The sequence below is a fragment of the Polypterus senegalus genome, chromosome 11 (genome assembly GCF_016835505.1).
Source record: "Polypterus senegalus isolate Bchr_013 chromosome 11, ASM1683550v1, whole genome shotgun sequence".
Classification (NCBI taxonomy): Eukaryota; Metazoa; Chordata; class Cladistia; order Polypteriformes; family Polypteridae; genus Polypterus; species Polypterus senegalus.
The window spans coordinates 163977709-163999756 of NC_053164.1; positions in this window are offsets into that span (position 1 = coordinate 163977709).

Genomic DNA, 22048 nt, shown 5'->3' on the forward strand with positions numbered 1-22048 from the left:
CACTTGGCACCAGGACACCCTAGGCCTCAGGTCGATGATCGACTTTGTGGTGTGTCGCCGGACTTGCGCCATATGTCTTGGACACTCGGGTGAAGAGAGGGGCGGAGCTGTCAACTGATCACCACCTGGTGGTGAGTTGGCTTCGATGGTGGGGGAAGATGCCGGTCAGACCTGGTAGGCCCAAACGTGTTGTGAGGGTCTGCTGGGAACGGCTGGCAGAGTCCCCTGTCAGAAGTAGCTTCAACTCCCACCTCGCAGAACTTCAACCACGCCCCGAGGGAGGTGGGGACATTGAGTCCAATGGGCCATGTTCCGTGCCTCTATTGTTGAGGCGGCTGACCGGAGCTGTGGCCGCAAGGTGGTCGGTGCCTGTCGCGCGGCAATCCCCAACCCGTTGGTGGACACCGCGTGAGGGATGCCGTCAAGCTGAAGAAGGAGTCCTATAGGACTTTTTGTCCTGTGGGTCTCTGGAGGCAGCTGATAGGTACCGCAGGCCAAGCGAATGCGGCTTCGTTGTTGCTGAGGCAAAACTCGGGCATGGGAGGAGTTTGAGAGGCCATGGAGAACGACTTTCGGACGGCTTCGAGGAGATTCTGGTCCACCGTCCGCGCCTCAGGAGGGGAAGCAGTGCAGTGTCAACACCGTATATGGTGGGGATGGTGCGCTGCTGACCTCGACTCGACGTTGTGGGTCGATGGGGGAGTACTTCAAGACCTCCTCAATCCCACTAACATGCCTTCCATGAGGAAGCAGAGCCTGGGGACTCTGAGGTGGGCTCTCCCATCTCTGGGACTGAAGTCACCGAGGTGGTCAAAAACTCCTTGGTGGCAGGGCCCGGGGTGGATGAGATAGCCGAGTTCCTTAAGGCTCTGGATGTTGTAGGACTGTCTTGGTTGACACGCCTCTGCAACATCGCATGGACATCGGGACAGTGCCTCTGGATTGGCAGACGGGGTGGTGGTCCCCTCTTTAAAAGGGGACCGGAGGGTGTGTTCCAACTATAGAGGGATCACACTCCTCAGCCTCCCTGGAAAAGTCTATTCGTGGGTTCTGGAGAGGAGGGTCCGTCGGATAATCGAACCTCGGATTCAGGAGGAACAGTGTGGTTTTTGTCCTGGTCGCGGAACAGTGGACCAGCTCTTCACCCTTAGCAGATCCTGGAGGGTGCATGGGAGTTTGCCCAACCAGTCTACATGTGTTTTGTGGACTTGGAAAAGGCATTCGACCGTGTCCCTCGGGGAATCCTGTGGGGTGCTCGGGAGTATGGGGTACCGGACCCCTGATAAGAGCTGTTCGGTCCCTGTACAACCGTGTCAGAGCTTGGTCCGCATTGCCGCAGTAAGTCAGCCCGCTTCCAGTGAGAGTTGGACTCCGCCAGGGCTGCCCTTTGTCACCGATTCTGTTCATAACTTTTATGGACAGAATTTCTAAGCGCAGCCAGGGTGTTGAAGGGGTCCGGTTTGGTGGACTCAGGATTGGGTCACTGCTTTTGCAGATGATGTTGTCCTGTTTGCTTCATCAGGCCGTGATCTTCAGCTCTCTGGATCGGTTTGCAGCTGAGTGTCAAGCGGCTGGGATGAGAATCAGCACCTCCAAATCCGAGACCATGGTCCTCAGCCGGAAAAGGGTGGAGTGCCCTCTCAGGGTTGGGGGAGATCCTGCCCCAAGTGGAGGAGTTCAAGTATCTCGGGTCTTGTTCACGAGTGAGGGAAGAATGGATCGTGAGATGACAGGCGGATCGGTGCGGCATCCGCAGTGATGCAGGCTCTGCATCGGTCTGTCGTGGTGAAAAAGAGCTGAGCCGTAAGGCAAAGCTCTCAATTTACCAGTCGATCTACGTTCCCACCCTCACCTATGGTCATGAGCTATGGGTAGTGACCGAAAGAACGAGATTGCGAATACAAGCGGCTGAAATGAGTTTCTTTCGCAGGGTGTCTAGGCTTTCCCTTAAAGATAGGGTGAGAAGCTCAGTCATCCGGGAGGGGCTCAGAGTAGAGCCGCTGCTCCTCCGCATCGAGAGGAGTCAGATGAGGTGGCTCGGCATCTGATCAGGATGCCTCCTGGACGCCTCCCTGGTGAGGTGTTCCGGGCAAGCCCAACCGGGAGGAGGTCCCGGGGAAGACCAAGGACACGCTGGAGGGACTATGTCTCCCGGCTGGCCTGGGAACACCTTGGGATTCTCCTGGAAGAGCTGGAAGAAGTGGCCGGGAGAGGGAAGTCTGGGCTTCTCTGCTTAAGCTGCTACCCCCGCGACTCGACCTCAGATAAGCGGAAGAGGATGGATGGATGGATGAATTTAGATGTGCCATTGTTTAATCTGATTGTCCAGAACTGATAATAGCAGGGACTGAAGGAGATTTAAGCTCTGGCCAGGAGAAGGCAAAAAAGGGACAGTCCACTGAGAACACTGCCAAGACTCGCAGAGAGCACAGGGGCTCACTGGCAGACTGGGGTACGTGGCTGGTGCGACGTGAGTAACACGGACGGCGACACTTACCCTGAGGGAGGAAGAGACAACTCCACAAGAAGACAGTTGTGGTTCCAGCGAGTGAGGGAAGCTGCGTGAAAGGACCGAGAAAAGCTGGCAGACGAGAAGTGAGGCGTACCTAGGTCACAGCAACACAAGGAGCACAGAATGGAGAAAAAGAACGACGAGGAGACACTGACAGGGATTCCACGATTGGACAAAACTTCAGTTGTGAAACGAGTGTCCAGTGAACAGAGAGCATCCATGGACAGTTGAATGATAAAGTGTTGGGGTAACACAGTGTGCAAACTGGACTGTGCACCACTAAAGGTTGTATCCTCCAATTCTGTGCTGACTTTTAAAGTGTGGACTGTGTGTTTTTCTTTTAAAAAAAGGAAATTCATTCTTGATATTGTTAGATTTTGTTTATGTTCATTTATCTTTTTCATGTACTTATTATTGTCTAGTGTAATAGAAGTTACTGTTGCTTTTCCTGAAATTACTGTGGTGTGTTTAGTCACCGCCCAGTTTAAAGAAACCTGTGTGCTATTATTGGTAAATTTCAGGAGTTCCCAATCTCTTAATAAAACTGGGTCATATGGTGACAAGTGGCAGGTTCAGTATGCCTTGGTGAATAAAGCTTTGCTAAAAATTCTTTGAGAGTTAGTTTTCAAAAAAGAGAATATTGTACGTTTTGCTTTGGTTTTGGTCAGCCATTTGTTTTCAACTTACTCTTTTGTTTTGCCCTTTAAAATATTGATATCTTGGTATCTTTCATCATCCTGGATTTGACCACGCTTTACTCTGACTATTCTCACATTTTAGTCCTAGATTTTCATCTCCTAGTCTTTTTTCGCAAAAATCTTCAGGCTGACTCAGTGTGCCAATAACGTTGTCATGTTCCTTGAAAACAGAGCTTTAAGAATATTCACAGCAAATAAACAAAAAATGTATCAAAGACTAAAACACTTGTTTCAGTGAGATGCCCAAGGATTACCAATTCTTAATAGTAATTTATTTCTCTGTTAAAATTTTATATTTTATAAATCTGTTCATGTGGCAGGAAGATCATTGTACATAAATATCTGAATTATTATTATTATTACTATTAATGTCAATTAGATTCTAAAAAAAGGAAAAACCTTTTTTTTTCAGAAGAGCTACTGACAAATTTAAAAAGCATGTGATACAGCTCTGTCAGGCAGTGACCCACCCTTTAAAATGAAAATGAAATGGAGTTTCTTTTGTCAAACCTGCAAGGCTTTGTTTCTCTCCACCTGACCCTATGTGATCAATACACCGTAGATGCTTAGCTATTTTCACTTGCTTCTTGTGAGCATAGAAGAGCACTGTAACACTGAAAAAATGAGAAGCAAGGGTTCCCACAGACCAAAACAAGGAATACATTTATAAAAATACTCACAATAATAATGTCTACCTATTTCATGTAGATAAAAAAAACTACTTACCTAGCCTCCCATTCCTCTTTTACTTAAAAATAGCTGTCATGAAGTCATTAGCCAGTGCATCTAATCTGCACCTAGCTAGATACATGTGTAAATGTGTCCCATTTAATAAAGACCACCACAGTGATGTCATAACAGTATGACCATCTTGTATGCAGAGCAGATGCCAGGAAAATGCTAAACAGCAAAAAAAAAAAAACATAGAGAAATGAACAGCTAGCACTTACAACAGCATGAAATGTAACGATGCCTATGGAATTGTAAATATCTGGAAAAGGAGAAGTGGACAGAACATTATAGATAAAATATTATAAAACTCACTTAAAGGTCATAGAGGGCAATCGCAAAATGTATGGCACCAGTCTATTGTAGAACACATTTACATATACACACATCCACACTCAGTCTGAGAACTTTATAACTGCAGGTAAACTAAATCTGCATGTCTTTAGGATTTAGGAGGCAAATTGGAGTACAAAGGGTAAAAAAACAAATAGACAAGGGTATAGTCTGCACCAGAGTCAAGAGGCAGCAACTCTCGCTGTGTCACCATGCTGTTCTTGTAAATATACTTTGTATATATAATTCTAGGGTAGAAATATGTACTGTAGGTGTTATTACACATGAACTCTAATTAACTGTCCATAGATTTAAATTGAGGTGGTTTTATTAAAATTTATTAAACGTGATCATTGGATTTTTTTTTAAACTAGAAAGCATGTTTGCATGGCTCCGCAAAAGAAGTCAAAACGTATTGGATTTGATATATAAATTAACACTTGCCATAAAATTGGGAAAGCTGGTATTTTCAATTCCATTATTATTCCTTGCATTAGACTCTATTCTTTAACAGGAATTTTTGCCAAAACTACTTTAATTTAGTGGACTGAATACTTCCTTTAAAAGACTGTCTTAATTTAATAAAAATATCAGTGAAGCTATTAACTAAAACATCCATCCATCCATTATCCAACTAGCTATATCCTCACTACAGGGTCACGGGGGTCTGCTGGAGCCAATCCCAGCCAATAGAGGGTGCAAGGCAGGAAACAAACCCTGGGCGGGACAAAACTATACGTTGCATTCTCAAAAGTAATCTCAGTGCACAGCTTGGTCATATTACAACCGGACTGCTGAACTAACAACGTGGTATACAAAGAGATCCTTAACAGATAGTTATTGGTATATTTTCCCTCAGTTTAAAAAGGTTTTCTTTTCTTCTTAATAAAAATTTAAAAGCAGTTCTTCGTCACTGCGAAGCGCAAGGAATTGGCTATATACAGTATATATATACATTATATGTAGATATACAGTGGTGTGAAAAACTATTTGCCCCCTTCCTGATTTCTTATTCTTTTGCATGTTTGTCACACAAAATGTTTCTGATCATCAAGCACATTTAACCATTAGTCAAATATAACACAAGTAAACACAAAATGCAGTTTTTAAATGATGGTTTTATTATTTAGGGAGAAAAAAATCCAAACCTACATGGCCCTGTGTGAAAAAGTAATTGCCCCCGAACCTAATAACTGGTTGGGCCACCCTTAGCAGCAATAACTGCAATCTAGCGCTTGAGATAACTTGCAATGAGTCTTTACAGCTCTGGAGGAATTTTGGCCCACTCATCTTTGCAGAATTGTTGTAATTCAGCTTTATTTGAGGGTTTTCTAGCATGAACCACCTTTTTAAGGTCATGCCATAGCATCTCAATTGGATTCAGGTCAGGACTTTGACTAGGCCACTCCAAAGTCTTCATTTTGTTTTTCTTCAGCCATTCAGAGGTGGATTTGCTGGTGTGTTTTGGGTCATTGTCCTGTTGCAGCACCCAAGATCGCTTCAGCTTGAGTTGACAAACAGATGGCCGGACATTCTCCTTCAGGATTTTTTGGTAGACAGTAGAATTCATGGTTCCATCTATCACAGCAAGCCTTCCAGGTCCTGAAGCAGCAAAACAACCCCAGACCATCACACTACCACCACCATATTTTACTGTTGGTATGATGTTCTTTTTCTGAAATGCTGTGTTCCTTTTACGCCAGATGTAACGGGACATTTGCCTTCCAAAAAGTTCAACTTTTGTCTCATCAGTCCACAAGGTATTTTCCCAAAAGTCTTGGCAATCATTGAGATGTTTCTTAGCAAAATTGAGACGAGCCCTAATGTTCTTTTTGCTTAACAGTGGTTTGCGTCTTGGAAATCTGCCATGCAGGCCGTTTTTGCCCAGTCTCTTTCTTATGGTGGAGTCGTGAACACTGACCTTAATTGATGCTATGGCATGACCTTAAAAAGGCGGTTCATGCTAGAAAACCCTCAAATAAAGCTGAATTACAACAATTCTGCAAAGACGAGTGGGACAAAATTCCTCCAGAGCGCTGTAGAAGACTCACTGCAAGTTATCACAAACGCTTGATTGCAGTTATTGCTGCTAAGGGTGGCCCAACCAGTTATTAGGTTCAGGGGGCAATTACTTTTTCACAGGGCCATGTAGGTTTGGATTTTTTTTCTCCCTAAATAATAAAAACCATCATTTAAAAACTGCATTTTGTGTTTACTTGTCTTATATTTGACTAATGGTTAAATGTGTTTGATGATCAGAAACATTTTGTGTGACAAACATGCAAAAGAATAAGAAATCAGGAAGGGGGCAAATAGTTTTTCACACCACTGTATATGGATATATGTATGTATTTATGTGTATATATATATGTATATATGTATATATATGTGGATATGTATATATATATATGTGTGTATATATGTAGATATATATATATGTAGATCTGTATATTGTGGCCCCTCCAGACCGCGAGGGGGCGTCCGTCCTGGTTCTATTGGGAGCCACGGGTCGAGGGCATGGAAGCCCTACCCTGTAGGGGCCCGTGGTTACCGCCAGGCGGCGCCCCGATGCCGGTTCATCCCGTGTGGCCCTCGGCCGGGTGGAGCCCGCCGGACGCTTAGAGGACCGGAGGAGGGCGTGTGCCTCCTCCAGACCGAGTGGGGCGTCCGTCCTGGTTACACAGGGGGCCTCGGGTACAGGGCTTTGAAGCCCAGCCCTGTAGGGACCCGTGGCCACCGCCAGGCGGCGCCCCGGTGCCTAATTATCCCGGGAGCCCGGCACTTCCGCCACACCAGGAAGTGCCGGGGAAGATTTGTGTGGCACCGGAGAGCTGCCAGGAAGACAGCCGACACTTCCGCCACGCTTGGGCGTGGCTAAGGACGGAACACCTGGGGCTCATCCGGGAGCCTTATTTAGGCGCCTCCCTCCAGTCATTGGTGGAAGTCGGGAGGAAGCGGACTGAGCTGGAGAGCGAGGACAGGAGGCGGCCAGGAAGAAAGGCACAGAACTGTGGGCCCTGGACTTGGGGGAATCAGTGCTGGAGGCACTGGGGTTCGTGAGTGCACGTGACATTTGTATATTGTAAATAAGTGTAAATAAACGGTGTGTGGGTGCAAAAATGATGTCCGTCTGTCTGTGCCGGGGCCAGCGTTCACAATATATATGTATATATGTGTCTGTGTGTATATATATATATGTGTGTGTGTATGTATGTATATATATATGTATGTGTATGTGTGTATATATATGTATATTTATCTGTATGTATGTATGTATATATGTATATGTCTGTGTGTATGTATGTATTGTGGCATCCGGCTGGGGGTGGAGCCCAGCTGGGATGCCCAGGAGAACCAGAGGAGGGCTTGTACCTCCTCCAGACCGCGAGGGGGCGACCTCCCTGGTTGTATCGGGGGCCACGGGTAGAGGGCTTGGAAGCCCAACCCTGTAGGGGCCTGTGGCCACCGCCAGGCGGCGCCCCGGTGCCTGAACAACCCTGGAGCTCAGCACTTCCGCCACACCAGGAAGTGCTGGGGGGGAAGAAGACAGGGGACACCCGGAGGGCTTCCGGGTGCACAGCCGGCACTTCCGCCACACTGGGGCGTGTCTGCGGAGGAATGCCGGAAGCAGCTGGAGCCCATCCGGTTCCTATATAAGGGGCCGCCCCTTCATTCAGTAGCGGAAGTCGGGTGGAAGAAAGACGGAGCTGGTGAGAGGACTGGAGGCGGCCAGAAAGGCATCTGGACTGTGAGGCACCTGGAAGTGCACTGAACTAAACTATAAATATAATTAGTGTAAATAAAAGTGTGTTGGGTGAAGAAACGATGTCCGTCTGTCTGTGTCTGGGCCATCTTCCACAGTATGTATATGTATGTGTATATATATGTTGATATGTGTATGTGTATATGTAGATATGTTTATATGTATATATGTATATGTACTGTATAAATGTGTGTGTGTCTGTGTGTGCGTGTGTGTGTGTGTATATATATATATATATATATATGACAGCAACACTCATAACAGTGACAAAACAATTACATTGACAATCATGTTACGTTATTTTTAAAATGTTTCCTTTTCTTTTTCATAACTTCTTTAACACACTACTTCTCTGCTGTGAAGCTGGTATTTTGCTAGTATACATATATATATATATATATATATATATATATATATTTTACATATATACTGTAAATATAAATATTAAAATGCAGGATTTCTGTACCCAGGAATTTATGACTGTATACAACAGAATTCTGTATTCAACAAAACATAAAAATGGGTATAAAAAGAAAAACTGAAAAAGACAGATTGACCATGACACTATTGTGTGAATCCAATTAAGCACAAAGCAAAGATTGCACCTGTAAATTACCATTTGGAGTCTTGAAATAGGTTTGCATTAAATCAAAAGGAGTGATAACAATATACCGTATGTTTGCATGTGCTAAATAAAAACTAAGACTTGATTTCCATACTAAACCAACATTTCTGTAGGAACTCTCCAACTCAATGTAAGGTGGATGGGTCTTGGGGCATTTACACTATGCCACTTTTCAGTTAACACCAGGAATCAAAATTGGAAAGACAACCTACATTTAACAGTTTTTCTGATAGAAATGTATCCTGACTGCATCTATTTTAAATTACAGATTTATGTGAACTTTACTACATTTACCACATAGCAGATAATTATGTCCATATTTATTTTTACTGTTTTATGAGGTTTTATTTTTTCTCTGACTATTTTTTGCAGGGCACAAGATTTTTCTTAGTTCACATTCTGTATGTGTTGTACTTATATGTTTGTAGTTCATTATGTATCGAGTAAAGTAACAACATCACCTGACCCTAACTAAAGCATTTGTAGATAACCAAGGGTTCCACTTGCAGAATAATAAATCCAAATTTTACATTTGCTTTACAAATAAGACAAAAGACACAAAAAAGAGAAACCTGGTTTAACATGTAACAGGCATTACCAACATTCACATACTGAATCTGCACTATTCATAACTCATATGTCAGCAGTGGTGCTGACATCAGGCTCCCTGTATCAAGTATGTGCTTAAAGTTACATTTAAGAAGAACCCACATAGATACAAAAAGAAATCTAAAACATGACTCTCAGTATGAGATTTAACCAGGTGCCAGGCTTTTTGTTCTTACTCTCCTTTTCAGACACAGTCAGAGCCTTTATAGATCCTATTCCCTTTACAGTATTGCTAGTTAGAACTACTGGACTTGATGTCCAGCACTAAAAACCTGCCTTCTCTTAATTACCAGCTCTCTACCTAATTTTATACAATGCACAGACAACTTGATAGTATGCATCTGTAACCGTTTTGCTGGGGACAAGATCCACCACTTCTGTGAGCAGGCAAGGGGGACAACCTGGAAAACCAAGAAAGCCAAGCATATTAATGGTTGACATGAACTTCCTTCACTTGATAACTGGAAGTGTTGGCTGGTTTCAGCAGAGATCTTCCTAATCAATATCCTTTGGTGTCCTACCCTTTCTTCTGTGGAAGAACTGTTGTAAGGTACCAGGGGAGGGGACATCTGTCAAAGGGAAATAAGTTTAGGATATGAGAATCCCCTGCACACTGCAACATAGATACAGTACTATGTAATGGCACAGTGCTGACTAATTTTTAGTTCTTTGCAAATTGTAGGTATTGGCTTTGACGGATGGTCACAAACTTGTCAGACTTTATAGGCACTTTCCCATCGCTGTTACTTTTTTCAGTAATCATGGATTTTTTAGAAAGTCATGAACCTTTGAACATTTCCAGGAATTCAGGATATTTGTAGTTCCTTCTCCAGGGTATGTACATTTTGTTCAACTGGGAAGATGGGGACAGGCAATGAAATGTGCTGATTGGTTGTCCACAAGCACTGGTGCCATCTTACAAATCTGTTAGTAATTTGGACTTTGTAAAGATATTGGTGAAGATAGAGCACTGTACTTCACACTGCATCACTCTTCATAGCCAACTTCATGCACCAGGCAAAGCACTATATGGAAACAATAATCTCCCCATGAAGTCTCAGTTTCTTCAAAGCAACAATCTAGTTTAGTAGGTCAATACACTGTCAATATCTTATTTCAATTTTTATAATTATGATCAATACTGTAATGACATCACTATTGTTTGGAGGAACTCAAGTGGCCTGAACAAAGCTCCAACCTTAACCCCATTGAAAACATTTGGGATTAGTTAGAACCCTGATTGCGAGCCAAGACGTCTTGCCCAACATCAGCACCGTACAGCTCAAATTCCTAAAAACACATTCCAAAATGTTACGTAAAACCTTCCCAGAAGAGTGGAGGCTTTGGGGGTGACAACTCCATATTAATGCCCATTGTTTTGGAATGGGGTGTCCAACAAGTTCATATAGCTGTATTAGTCTGGTGTCCACAAATGTTTGGCCATATTGTGTACTATTAAGGTCCATCCTTAAGTTGGACCTTTCACTTGTGGCTAATGTTTTGGATTGTCTCTAGATATGCACGTAAGAATTTCATTGTACACAGTACTGGAACTGGAACTGGAACATGAAATGCTCTGCAACAGCTTTGATTAAAGAAATGTACCACTATTTCCCACATTTGTGCTATCATTCATGTATTTGACCTGATATGCATAAGGTAGTGCCTAATAGAGTACATTTTAGGACACTAGTTTATCTCAGGACACAGCAATTTAATATACATTGAGCCAATTTTCAATCATTATTCATTTCCTTTTATTTCTTTTAGTCTCAATATTTTTGTTTGATTGTTATTGTGCTAAGGAATTCTGCATTTGTTTTCCAACCCACAAGCTGATTTTTTGTGTGTAGTTGCCTTCGAAAACAGGCAGTATTCACAATAGCTTGATTGTACTTTAATTGAGTGACTTGGACTTTTAAAAGATCTAACAGAGAACATAGAAGAGAAGAATTGCAGGAAAACATTGCTGATGGAGTGAACTGACATTGTCAGACCAGAATGGGACTGTCTCTCAATCACAGAGTGGCAGGCAGCAAGATGTGGAAAGATTTTCCCTTAAATATGAAGTTAAATGGACAGCTGCAATGAAGTGTGTTCAAATCAGAGTTTAAAGAGAAAATCTTGATCTACTAAAATGCAAAAGTCTTTCTGTCCAAAATGAATGAGTGTGTGGTGCTTTTCTTGGACAAGGTATAAAGGCATTTTCTTATGGAAGGTGTTGAAATAAATGTAATAATAATTATTTGCTCTATGTGTACCTAAATTAAGAAATGTTTGGGAGTTAGTCATATGATAAGTTTGGGACAGGAGTAGCGGTGGGAAATTGTTTTAATTTGTCATTGTTTTATTTCCTTAAAATTTACTAAAATTGTAGGTGTTATTAGGAAATGCCTCATTTAAAGCTTTATCGACTGCCTGGTTCATTTTGATGTAATTTTTTGAAGCAAGTTGATAAACACTTCCGCCACTAACCTACCCTTCTCCCCAAGCATCTGGGTCCAGGGTCACATATCAATTAACATAACAGTGTGTCTTGAACTGTACGAGGAAATTAATGAGAGCAGGCAGAGAATATGCCAACTCTGCACGGAAGGCAGTTAAAGTTCAATAAGGATCCACACTCTTTAAGGCAGCAATATACCAAATTGCAGTAGTAGTTTGCAAACATGCCTTTCATCCTCCTATTTTCTATACAGTACTCACTATGTCAATTAAAATGTGGTGAAAAGACGTGATCCTGGAGAGCCAAGATATCTGTAGGCTTTTGCTCCAACCACTATTTTAATTAAATACAAATTTTTGTGGCTTATGGAATATGACATTTATTTAGATATTCTGTTTCTCTTACACTCTATCATTCTTCTGTATTCCTTCCAGCCTGTATTTTATTTTTTGGGACTATCAACAAAGTGGACTTTGGAGAATTATATATTTTTTCTCTTTTTTAATATTTTACTAGCAAAATACCCGCGTTTCGCAGCGGCGAAGTACTGCCTTAAAATTTTTATTAGGAAGAAAATTAAACCTTTTTAAACTGAGGGAAAATATACCAATAATAATTTGTTAAGGATATCTTTGTATACCACATTGTCAGTTCGGCCCTCCGGTTGTAATATGACCAAGCTGTGCGCTGAGCTTACTCTAGAGCATGCAACGTACAGTTAGCCATGTGAAAAGTTATCTTGCCTCAAATCTCACAGCTTGGATTGCTGCTGCCATAATCGGTTTGAGTTTCATGGTTTGTTTCAATTATGATAGTATTGGCAGGACTTGTGTTGAAGTGACATTCGGCATCTGTCAAGCGTTGTAAGTATACAATCGGTTTCATCGATAACTTCACATCCAGCTTTTGAGAGTTTAAACTTTCATAAACATCAAAGTGTCCACTACTGAAATCGTCACCAGTGAATCTAAGATGTTTAAGAGTCATTGGCAGTTGTTGAAAGGTGTAAAATATTTGGCCATTTCGGTACACTTGAAAGCGACAACCGAACAATTCAGCAGCAGCCATCAACTCACATGCAGAACCATAGGTGAAGGGCTTAAGCATTTCACTCTAATAGTGCTCCTGTGTAGTATAATTATCTCCTGTACTGTCATCAGTCCACACCTTGAACCTGTCCCAGTCATTCAATACATAAGACACAATGTTCCTCCAGATATCAAGAGTGAGCCTGATATGGCTGTGCAATATGTAACAAAGAGAATAGAAAAGGCAGGTGCCATCTCCGGGTATGGAAACCACTCGGTAAGTGACAGTTCTTTGATCGATGGTGATCACCTCGATAGACATGTTAATGGGGGTATGGTTGGAATGATAAAGGAAATGGGTACCTGAACAATGTAAAGTAAGTCTAAAATACCTACACAATAACTATAATCATAATAAACGAACAATAAATCAGTGGAGAAGCCATGGATTAAATAAAAAGGTTGTAGTTATCAGCAGGGAGACGTGAATCCCGTGGTGAAGCAAGGAAGGGAATGTAGAGACCGGAGCGACGGACGGTCTTATATAGGCAGGCAGCCAACAACGTGGGAGGCGTTGGGATGGGGTGACTGAGCTGCAAGCTATGGAAGTATATATGTACGTAAGTAGGATTCAGTTAGTGTTGGGAACCCGCATACCAAATTTCTTGAAGATGGGCCCATAAGTAACAAAGACCGTTGAAAAGTTCAATATGGCGGCCGACAGTGGCATCATACCACCGAAATAAGTACCAAATTTCAGCCTTCTACCTACACAGGAAGTTGGAGAATTAGTGACGTTGGAAATTTTAATATGGCGGCTGACAGTGGCGTCATACCACCGAAATAAGTACGTACATTGGTTTCGGTTAGTGCAGGGAAGCCGCCTACCAAATTTCATGAAGATGGGGCCATGAATAAGAATGTTCAACATGGCGAACGTTGTCAACTGTTATGACCATTATGCGTAGAATTTCGAAATGAAACCTGCTTAACTTTTGTAAGTAAGCTGTAAGGAATAAGCCTGCCAAATTTCAGCCTTCTACCTACACGGGAAGTTGGAGAATTAGTGACATTGGAAACTTCAATATGGCGGCCGACAGTGGCGTCATACCATCGAAATAAGTACGTGCATTGGTTTCGGTTAGCGCAGGGAATCCGCCTACCAAATTTCGTGAAGATGGGGCCATAAATAAGAAAGTTCAACATGGCGGACGTTGTCGACCGTTATCGACCGTTATGACCGTTACGTGTAGAATTTCAAAATGAAACCTTCTTAACTTTTGTAAGTAAGCTTTAAGGAATAAGCCTGCCAAATTTCAGCCTTCTACTTACACGGGAAGTTGGAGAATTAGTGATGAGTGTGTGAGTGCTTCAGTGAGTGAGTCAGTGAGTGAGTCAGTGAGGGCTTTGCCTTTTATTAGTATAGATTAAAAAGAGCTACTTCAATGATGGGATGTTTAAATAATGAGCAGTTGTATTTGATTTTTTTGGCACCGATGGTGTTATTCCTTCTGGATAATAAAAATAATAAATAAAGCATTTTAATAAAAATTAAGCTAAAAAGAAAAAAAAATCAAAGACAAGTTTAAGTCACATTATTATTAATTTCCAAGACATGAGCTCATCTGATTAAATAAAGAACGTGTACAATTTTAACAATAAAGTAAGAAACCGGTTGAAACCAAACCCTGTAGCCATTGTGGCATGCCAGGACAAGATCAAAGAGTCCTGCACTAAAATGTTGCAGGAAGCCTGCAGTCTACGGTTTAAACATTGATTCAAGCAGGGAACCAACTGTGGTTGGCATGTCAGTCGAATGCAGAGCATACTCACATGTACATTCACACAAGGCAATTTAGAGTTGAATGTTATCCTTAAACTCAAGGCTTAGGTACAGAAAAGAAAACCATACTACTAACAAGGTAAAACTCATGTAGACTTAAAGAAAACTAGGAGGCTTCGCCCCATGCTCACTTCGCTCAGCAACCCTCTTGGCCTGCGCTACGCACCAGTCATTTCACGTCTGTCGCTCGTGTATATGGATTTCACTTTCACCAAACAATAAACCTTTTAATTCTTGTGGATACGCCTCTTCATTGGGAAAAAAACACTACTTTTCCCTGATGGCAACATGAATTAGATGAATAAAGATGATTAGATGAATAAGATGATAAATCTGAACAACATATTCGATCTCTTTTCGCTGTTCTGTTATTTCACTGAGTAATAATTTCCGTTTGTTTGTGCTAATGCGATCTTTGCTATCACTTTTTTGAGACTTTTGAATTTTAGTACTTTCATTATCTCTAACCTGCTCTGCATGTGTATCGCTCCAGCATTTTTGAATTCTTTACGACGTTCTACTTTGTCATCTACTCTTCACCTTTTATTTCCGGCCCCGGGCATGGTTAAATCTCTTGGCAAAAAGTTTCATCTGTGTGATGTGAAAGTATCTCTCTGAAAAAGTCATGTCTCGTCCCAGGCTAAAAGTCTCGTCTTGTCTCAGGATTTTTTTTTATTATAAAATAATAGAGAGATGTGAAAATTTCACATAGACTGTGTATGAACTAGGAGTCAGAGTCAGGACTTTGTAGCAGCAAAACAACAACATTAACCATGAGATAAAGCCACATCTAATACAGGATAATGAATGAATGACTCTGCTTTTGGGCCCTGCCTTTGTAAACTCAATTTGCCAATGCCCTTATTAAGCATCATAGCCTCAGACTAGCTGGCATTACTTTGTGATGGAATGTTTTGGGGAAATGCACCACTTAAATTTTTTTGTATGTAAACGTTCTTATTAATCCCATAAATTCAACTGATAGCTGCAAAGTAACGCCTGGTAATATAAAATTATGATATTGGAATACCAGATAAAAAGAGAAGAATAGAAGGACCCCAAAAGAATTTTCCTTTCTCCTCATAATAATAAAATGTAGCTAATCACGATTCCATCCACTGTAATGTTTTAGTTTCTATTTCATCTGTGATTTGTAATATATAACTTGTAGTATTTTGTGCATTGTGGTGGACGACTGGGGCTCCTGCCTAGCTGGGACGCCTGGAGGATGGAAGGACGGAGAGAGGGACAATACCTCCCCCGGAACACGTGAGGGCATCTGCCCTGGTTTGCATCAGGGCCATAGGATCGGAGCTTAGAAGCTCAACTCTGTTGGGGCCCTTGGCCACCACCAGAGGGCGCCCTGATGGTTATGGAGCCATGGACTGCAGCACTTCCACCACACCAGGAAGTACTGCCGGAACAGGAACCAGGTACACCCAGAGTGCTTCCAGGTACCCATGCAGCACTTCCGCCACACCATGAAGTGCTGCAGGAAGGTCATCAGGGAGCACCTGAAGCACATCTGGGTGAACTATAAAAGGGGCCACCTCACTCCATTTGAGGAGCTGGAGTCAGGAGGCAGAGGACAGGGTTTGCGAGGAGAGGAGTGGAGACTGCGGAAGAGTAAGAAGAGAAGTGAAAGAAAGATGGGATGAGTTTATTGGTTTGTTTGGGATTGTGCATTGTGTGCTGTGAAGAAGGAAGAGCAAAATAAACGTGTGTGATTTTGGACTATTGTGGTCTGTCTGTCTGTAGCTGGGCTAATCTTTCCACAGCATCCAAACATCATCAATCAATCAGTTTCAGTAATTAAAATGATTGATTCTACCTAATTGGTAGAAAGGCTAACAAAGATGATATTTCAGTGCAGCAAATTATTAATCAAGCCAGATATATTTGGGTTAATTATGTCAAGTGGTGCTATGGTTGTCGATGCTGCCTTAATGATGGCTTCAAATCCAATTCCTCATCTTTGCAGGAAGGGAGAAGTTGGATTGTCTGGACACTCAGGACTAGTAACCTTCAATTCCAGACAACCAAACCATAAACTCACAAGGCCCAGTGGACTACCAGAGGTGTGAGAAAGACAAAAGACTCAATTCTTCATGTACAAAATCAATTAGATTTCACTTTTAAAGGTAGCTGCTTACATTGTATCACACTGTTATAACTACCAGCTCATAAACACACACCAACACTAGCAAGCAATACAGCAGAATTGTGTGGAAAGTCTTGAAAACAAGCATGATAAACAAAAAAGTTGGCTTTAAATCAACTGGGGCAGTGTGAGAAAAAATGCCAAAAGTTAATTGCATCCTCACTTTGTTAACCACAATATAAAAAAGATAATAATTAAAGGATACTTTTTTATGGGTTATAAAAAAAGAACAGAGGATATAACAAGCCATTACACTGCTGTTTCAATACTGGTTACAAGTGAAAGGAATCATAATTAAAAGCAGCATTTTAAACAAAATGAATGAAAAATAAGTTTTAAAATACATTGGAAGAACTTTTTCAGTGGATCAAATATGGAGAATATTCCACAAAGTAGTGATCACAGGGAGGAGACAGCATCAGAATCAAGTCAGGAAATGTACTTTGTGACATGCAGAGAGCATCCAGAAACCACAGATAACAGCAACCCTTTTGCTTCCAGGCAAAATTAATTTTAGGATTGGTAGATTTTGGATGGTCCTCCCTGTGTGGAGTTTGCATGTTCTCCCTGTGTCTGCGTGGGTTTTCTCCGAGTACTCCGGTTTTCTCCCACAGTACAAAGACATGCAGGTTAGGTGCATTGGCGATCCTAAATTGTCCCTAGTGTGTGCTTGGTGAGTGGGTGTGTGTGCGTGTGTGTGTGCGGACCCTGCCCAGTGTTTGTTTTCTGCCTTGCACCCTTTGTTGGCTGGGATTGACTCCAGCAGACCCCCATGACCCTGTAGTTAGGATATAGCGGGTTCGATAATGGATGGATGGATGGATAGATTTAGGATTGGTAAAAGGTAAAAAAGCATAGTGATATTAGATTATTTACTATAATACTCAGTCTGAAAGATCTACCCAATACTGATGCACTGCTGAGTTATTTCATGAAATGTGCATCATGGAAACAGAAAAGCACAGCAACTCTTTTCAAATTACAGAGTTTACTATAGATGAGAAGATAACTTGACATGTTTGGCAGCTTGTTGATTGCACACGTGATTGTTTGAGTGTTTCGACAATGCTCCTGTCACAAATTTTCTAATGTTCAGCCTTAGAAAATGGCCTTTAAGCTGTGGAAATGAGAGTACTTTACTCCATTACAAACAGATCTTGCTTTAGAAATGAACTTTGGGCAACTAACAGAAAATAACATTTCTCTGTGTGATGTACTAGAGGTTGTGAAAACGCTCCCTACTATTAACCCTAACACTGCAGAGTCTGAACATGCTTTTTCATGAATAAACCTTATCTTTGCTAAGATGAGGTCCTGTTTTACACGAAAAACAAGGGAAACCTTTTTTAAAACACAGTGTGGTGGTCCAAGCATGAAAAATATTAATACAGATGTATATGCTCATCTAAAGGCATATGATACTGTAAAAGGCATATTGTGCCTTAGAACACTGATGATCAAGGTGATGATGTTTTTGACAATGAAACTAATTTGTGGGGTCTAATTGAGGTTTTAAAACAAAATGTGAGAATATAATATTATATTATATGATTATATTTGATTATATATATATATATATATAGTCAAAGATTCCCATGGATATGTCCTCGCCGGGATGCCGGAGGAAGTAAGGGACCGGAAATGGGACAATATTTTCCCTGGAGACCGGCAGGGTGCGCCAGGACATGCTTGAAACCTTGGATGACAGTACTTCGGCCACACCAGGAAGTGCTGCCGGAAGAAATTCCAAGGTCACCTGGAGTGCTTCCACCACACCAGGAGCCTATCTGGGTCATTATAAAAGGGCCCGCCTCCCTCAAGAAGCTGAGCCGGAGTTGGGAGGAAGAAGACAAAGCCTGTGAGGAGGAAAGAGAAGGTGATTGTATAGAGAAGAGAGAGAGAGATAAACTGTTGATATTGTGGTACTGTGGACTTAATAAAAGTGTGCATTTTGGACATTCTGGTGTCTGTCTGTCTGTGTCTGGGGCATGATTTTCACAATATATATAAATATAATTTGGCTACCAGGTTTGCAAAGTTGCAAGCCCATCAGACTAACATATGCATTTGCAAATTATGTGGAGCAGGCATTTCACCCTGTGTTTACATGCGAGACACTCCCAATACTCTAGTTTTCCTTCTCCATCCTTAAAGACATGCTGTTTAGTTTGACTGAGGCCCCCAATTACTTAAAATTGATTAAGTGGGTTTTAAAATCTTATCTTATGTTGTTATAAGTTTCAGACAAATCAATTTTAAGTAAAGTTGTACTGTTCTAGCCATATGTATTAACACTTGACTCTTATCACTGCAGCAGGTGTACACCTTTTACAGTAATGAATATTCAAGATATTTATCTCCACCTTCTGGAGAGGGTTTGTCTGTAGAGGTTCTTTCTCTCCTGGTACTTACTTTTTGCTTCCAAGTAATTTAGAAGTAGGCCACACTAAATTAAATGTGTATGTCTGTCTGTGTGCAGGTGTCCCACAATGGTCTGGTGATCTATTTCAACTTGATTCTAACCTCAGTGAACCTCATACTGTTATATAGTGCTAATGGATGAATGAGTAACTGGTAATCCAAATCCAGGTTTGTATTTCCCCTTGTTCCTTATTTCTCTTAAATGAATAAAACAGGCTTAGAAAATGGAGGGGAAAATAATCACATTTCAGGTAATATGTGACAAAACAAGCATCATTGATGTCTCACAGTGTTTTTGTATTTTTGGTTTGTCTTTCCAGTGCTCACATACATTTTTTCTCAAAGGTCTGCTTGAGTGCAGCCTAAGATGCCAGTACTGATTTCATGTTGGTTTCTACTAATTCTACTACGACTCAGGCTTCCAATAAAATTGCAATGAACATTCACATTTAGAAAATGGATGCATATTCAGTCCTTTAGTGCTCTTACATTCAATGACAATTATTATCCACATTAAGTAATGTTTACCTTATCCACTGATATAGTTAAAAAAAACAAAATTTGTGCCCACTTATTTTCATTAAAAGTAAAGTCTGTGAGTAAAATGCAAGGAATGAGCAAAAAGTGTGTCAGTTAGATTGCCTTGATGGATTAATTTCAGGATCAGACAGTAATGCTATGTCAGAAATTGGGACTGGACTGCAGCGGTTCATAAATTGTGTGACTTGTTTAGTGATGTTTAAAGGGGAAAATCAAGTAATAACTTTGTGATGATTACAATAACCTTCATTATGTTTGCACTGTACTCTTAATTTTGTTCAGTTATCTTCTGCATGGTACTTTCCTCTTTGTTATATTTTGGAAAGCATTTTCACTAGCAAACTACAAAATAATAAGAATAAAATATTGATTAACTGATCAATCTGTTATCTGATAACTCTTATTTCTAATCTTCAGGTCATCTTTTTTAAATTACATTACATTCTTTCATTTTTCAGCATTTTATCAGAATAGTTTGATGTGCTTACAGAGCCTCCTTGTGGCTGTGCCTACATATATATGGCTCTGATTTTATCTTTCAAGTGCCTTTGAGATGTAGTTAGTGTCAGAATGAATTATACAGAGTATGAATGAAGTAATCAAAGGAAATGTTGAGGTAACCATGGAATGAAGACTTGCATAGTTAGAAGTGAGCAAAGCGAGTGGCACAGTGATTAGTGCTGCTGCTTCAAGATTTCAATTCAACTGGGTGAAACTTTGATTTTCTCCCTGATGTGTCCTTGTTAATTTTTTCCAGAGAAACCAGTTTTATGAAGCATGACACCATACTTGCTAAATTACTTGACTTTCAATGCCCCATAAAACGTGTATGTCTGAGTGTGATGTGATAGTTGGTTCTAACTTCCTGTGACAATGGAATGGATAATTTAGTTTAGAAAATCATAGATATAATGTGCAAAGCTTAAAATTTAAACAGAAGAAAAAATCAAACTTTAAGATAAAACGTAACATGCAGATGCCTTGGAAACTAACAATATATGATCTAACAATGACACACACGATGAGAATTTAAAGGTCTGGAGCTGCAAAGGTGAAAAGGCTTCTTGTTTAATATAGTCAAAACAACTTTAGTTGCTAATTTAAGAGTAAATGCATTTGGTAATGAAGAATCGTAGAAAGTCTATAAAACTCAAAGTGGATGATGAAAAGCATTCAAGACTAAGACTATATAGCATATAAAGAAATGCTCTCTAGGTGGACACTTGGTGGTACAGAATTTAGCACTGCACCCCCTTACAGCTCCAGAATCTTGGCATCAAATCTCTCTTGATGTTTAAATGGTCGATGATTTCAGATTTGTCTGTTTAGACTGACTAAGGGAGAGCTGCCAAGTGCACCTTGCATTAGAATAGAAGAGTGTTGAAAAAAGGATAAATGAAAGGAACTGACTATGGCCACTGAAGTGATATTTGCAATAAAACCTTGCCTTTGGACTTAAGAGTCTAACGGTACAGACATTTAAAAATGACAGCTTAATATTATACTCACTTGAAGTGTCAAAGAGCTTTCTAGCAAGTGGGTTTTAAGATGTGCAATCATGCTTTACAGTTTGTCGCATATTGACAGGCATTTTCTACCATTTTTTCAAGATTTACTTTCTCTAAAACAGAGTTGCAAGTTAGGTAGGCAAGTAACCAATATCTATCTTACTGTTTGAGTAGAGCAATAGTGGGAGCTAGCCTAGATTCTAAATGAACATGTGTAATTGTTATCTTACAGTTCATTGGCAGTTTACAGCTGAAGAGCTAATGTGAGGAGTTAAACCAAATCAGTCACATAAATGGAAAAGCAAATATACAGGGTTTCCCATCTAACTATACAGGGGCATACAGCAGGTACATTTCTTAAAGAGACATCTTCTGTAGGCTGCCCTGCAAATGAGTTCAGATTAGACAGCTGATGTTATTGGATTTTGATTTTGACATAGAGAACAAGTTTGTGGGGCGGCACGGTGGCACAGTGGGTAGTGCTGCTGCCTCGCAGTTAGGAGACTAGGTTTCCTCCCACAGTCCAAAGACATGCAAGTTAGGTGCATTGGCGATTCTAAATTGTCCCTAGTGTATGCTTGGTGTGTGGGTGTGTGTGTGCGTGCCCTGCAATGGGCTGGCGTCCTGCCTGGGATTTGTTTCCTGCCTTGTGCTCTGTGTTGGCTGGGATTGGCTCCAGCAGACCCCCATGACCCTGTAGTTAGGATATAGTGGGTTGGATAATGGATGGATGGATGAACAAGTTTGTGCATCATGATGATTCATTCAAGTGTGTTGTGAGGAGCCTAAGATTACCAACTGAAGACTTGTTTAATAGGAGAAGCCAAACAAA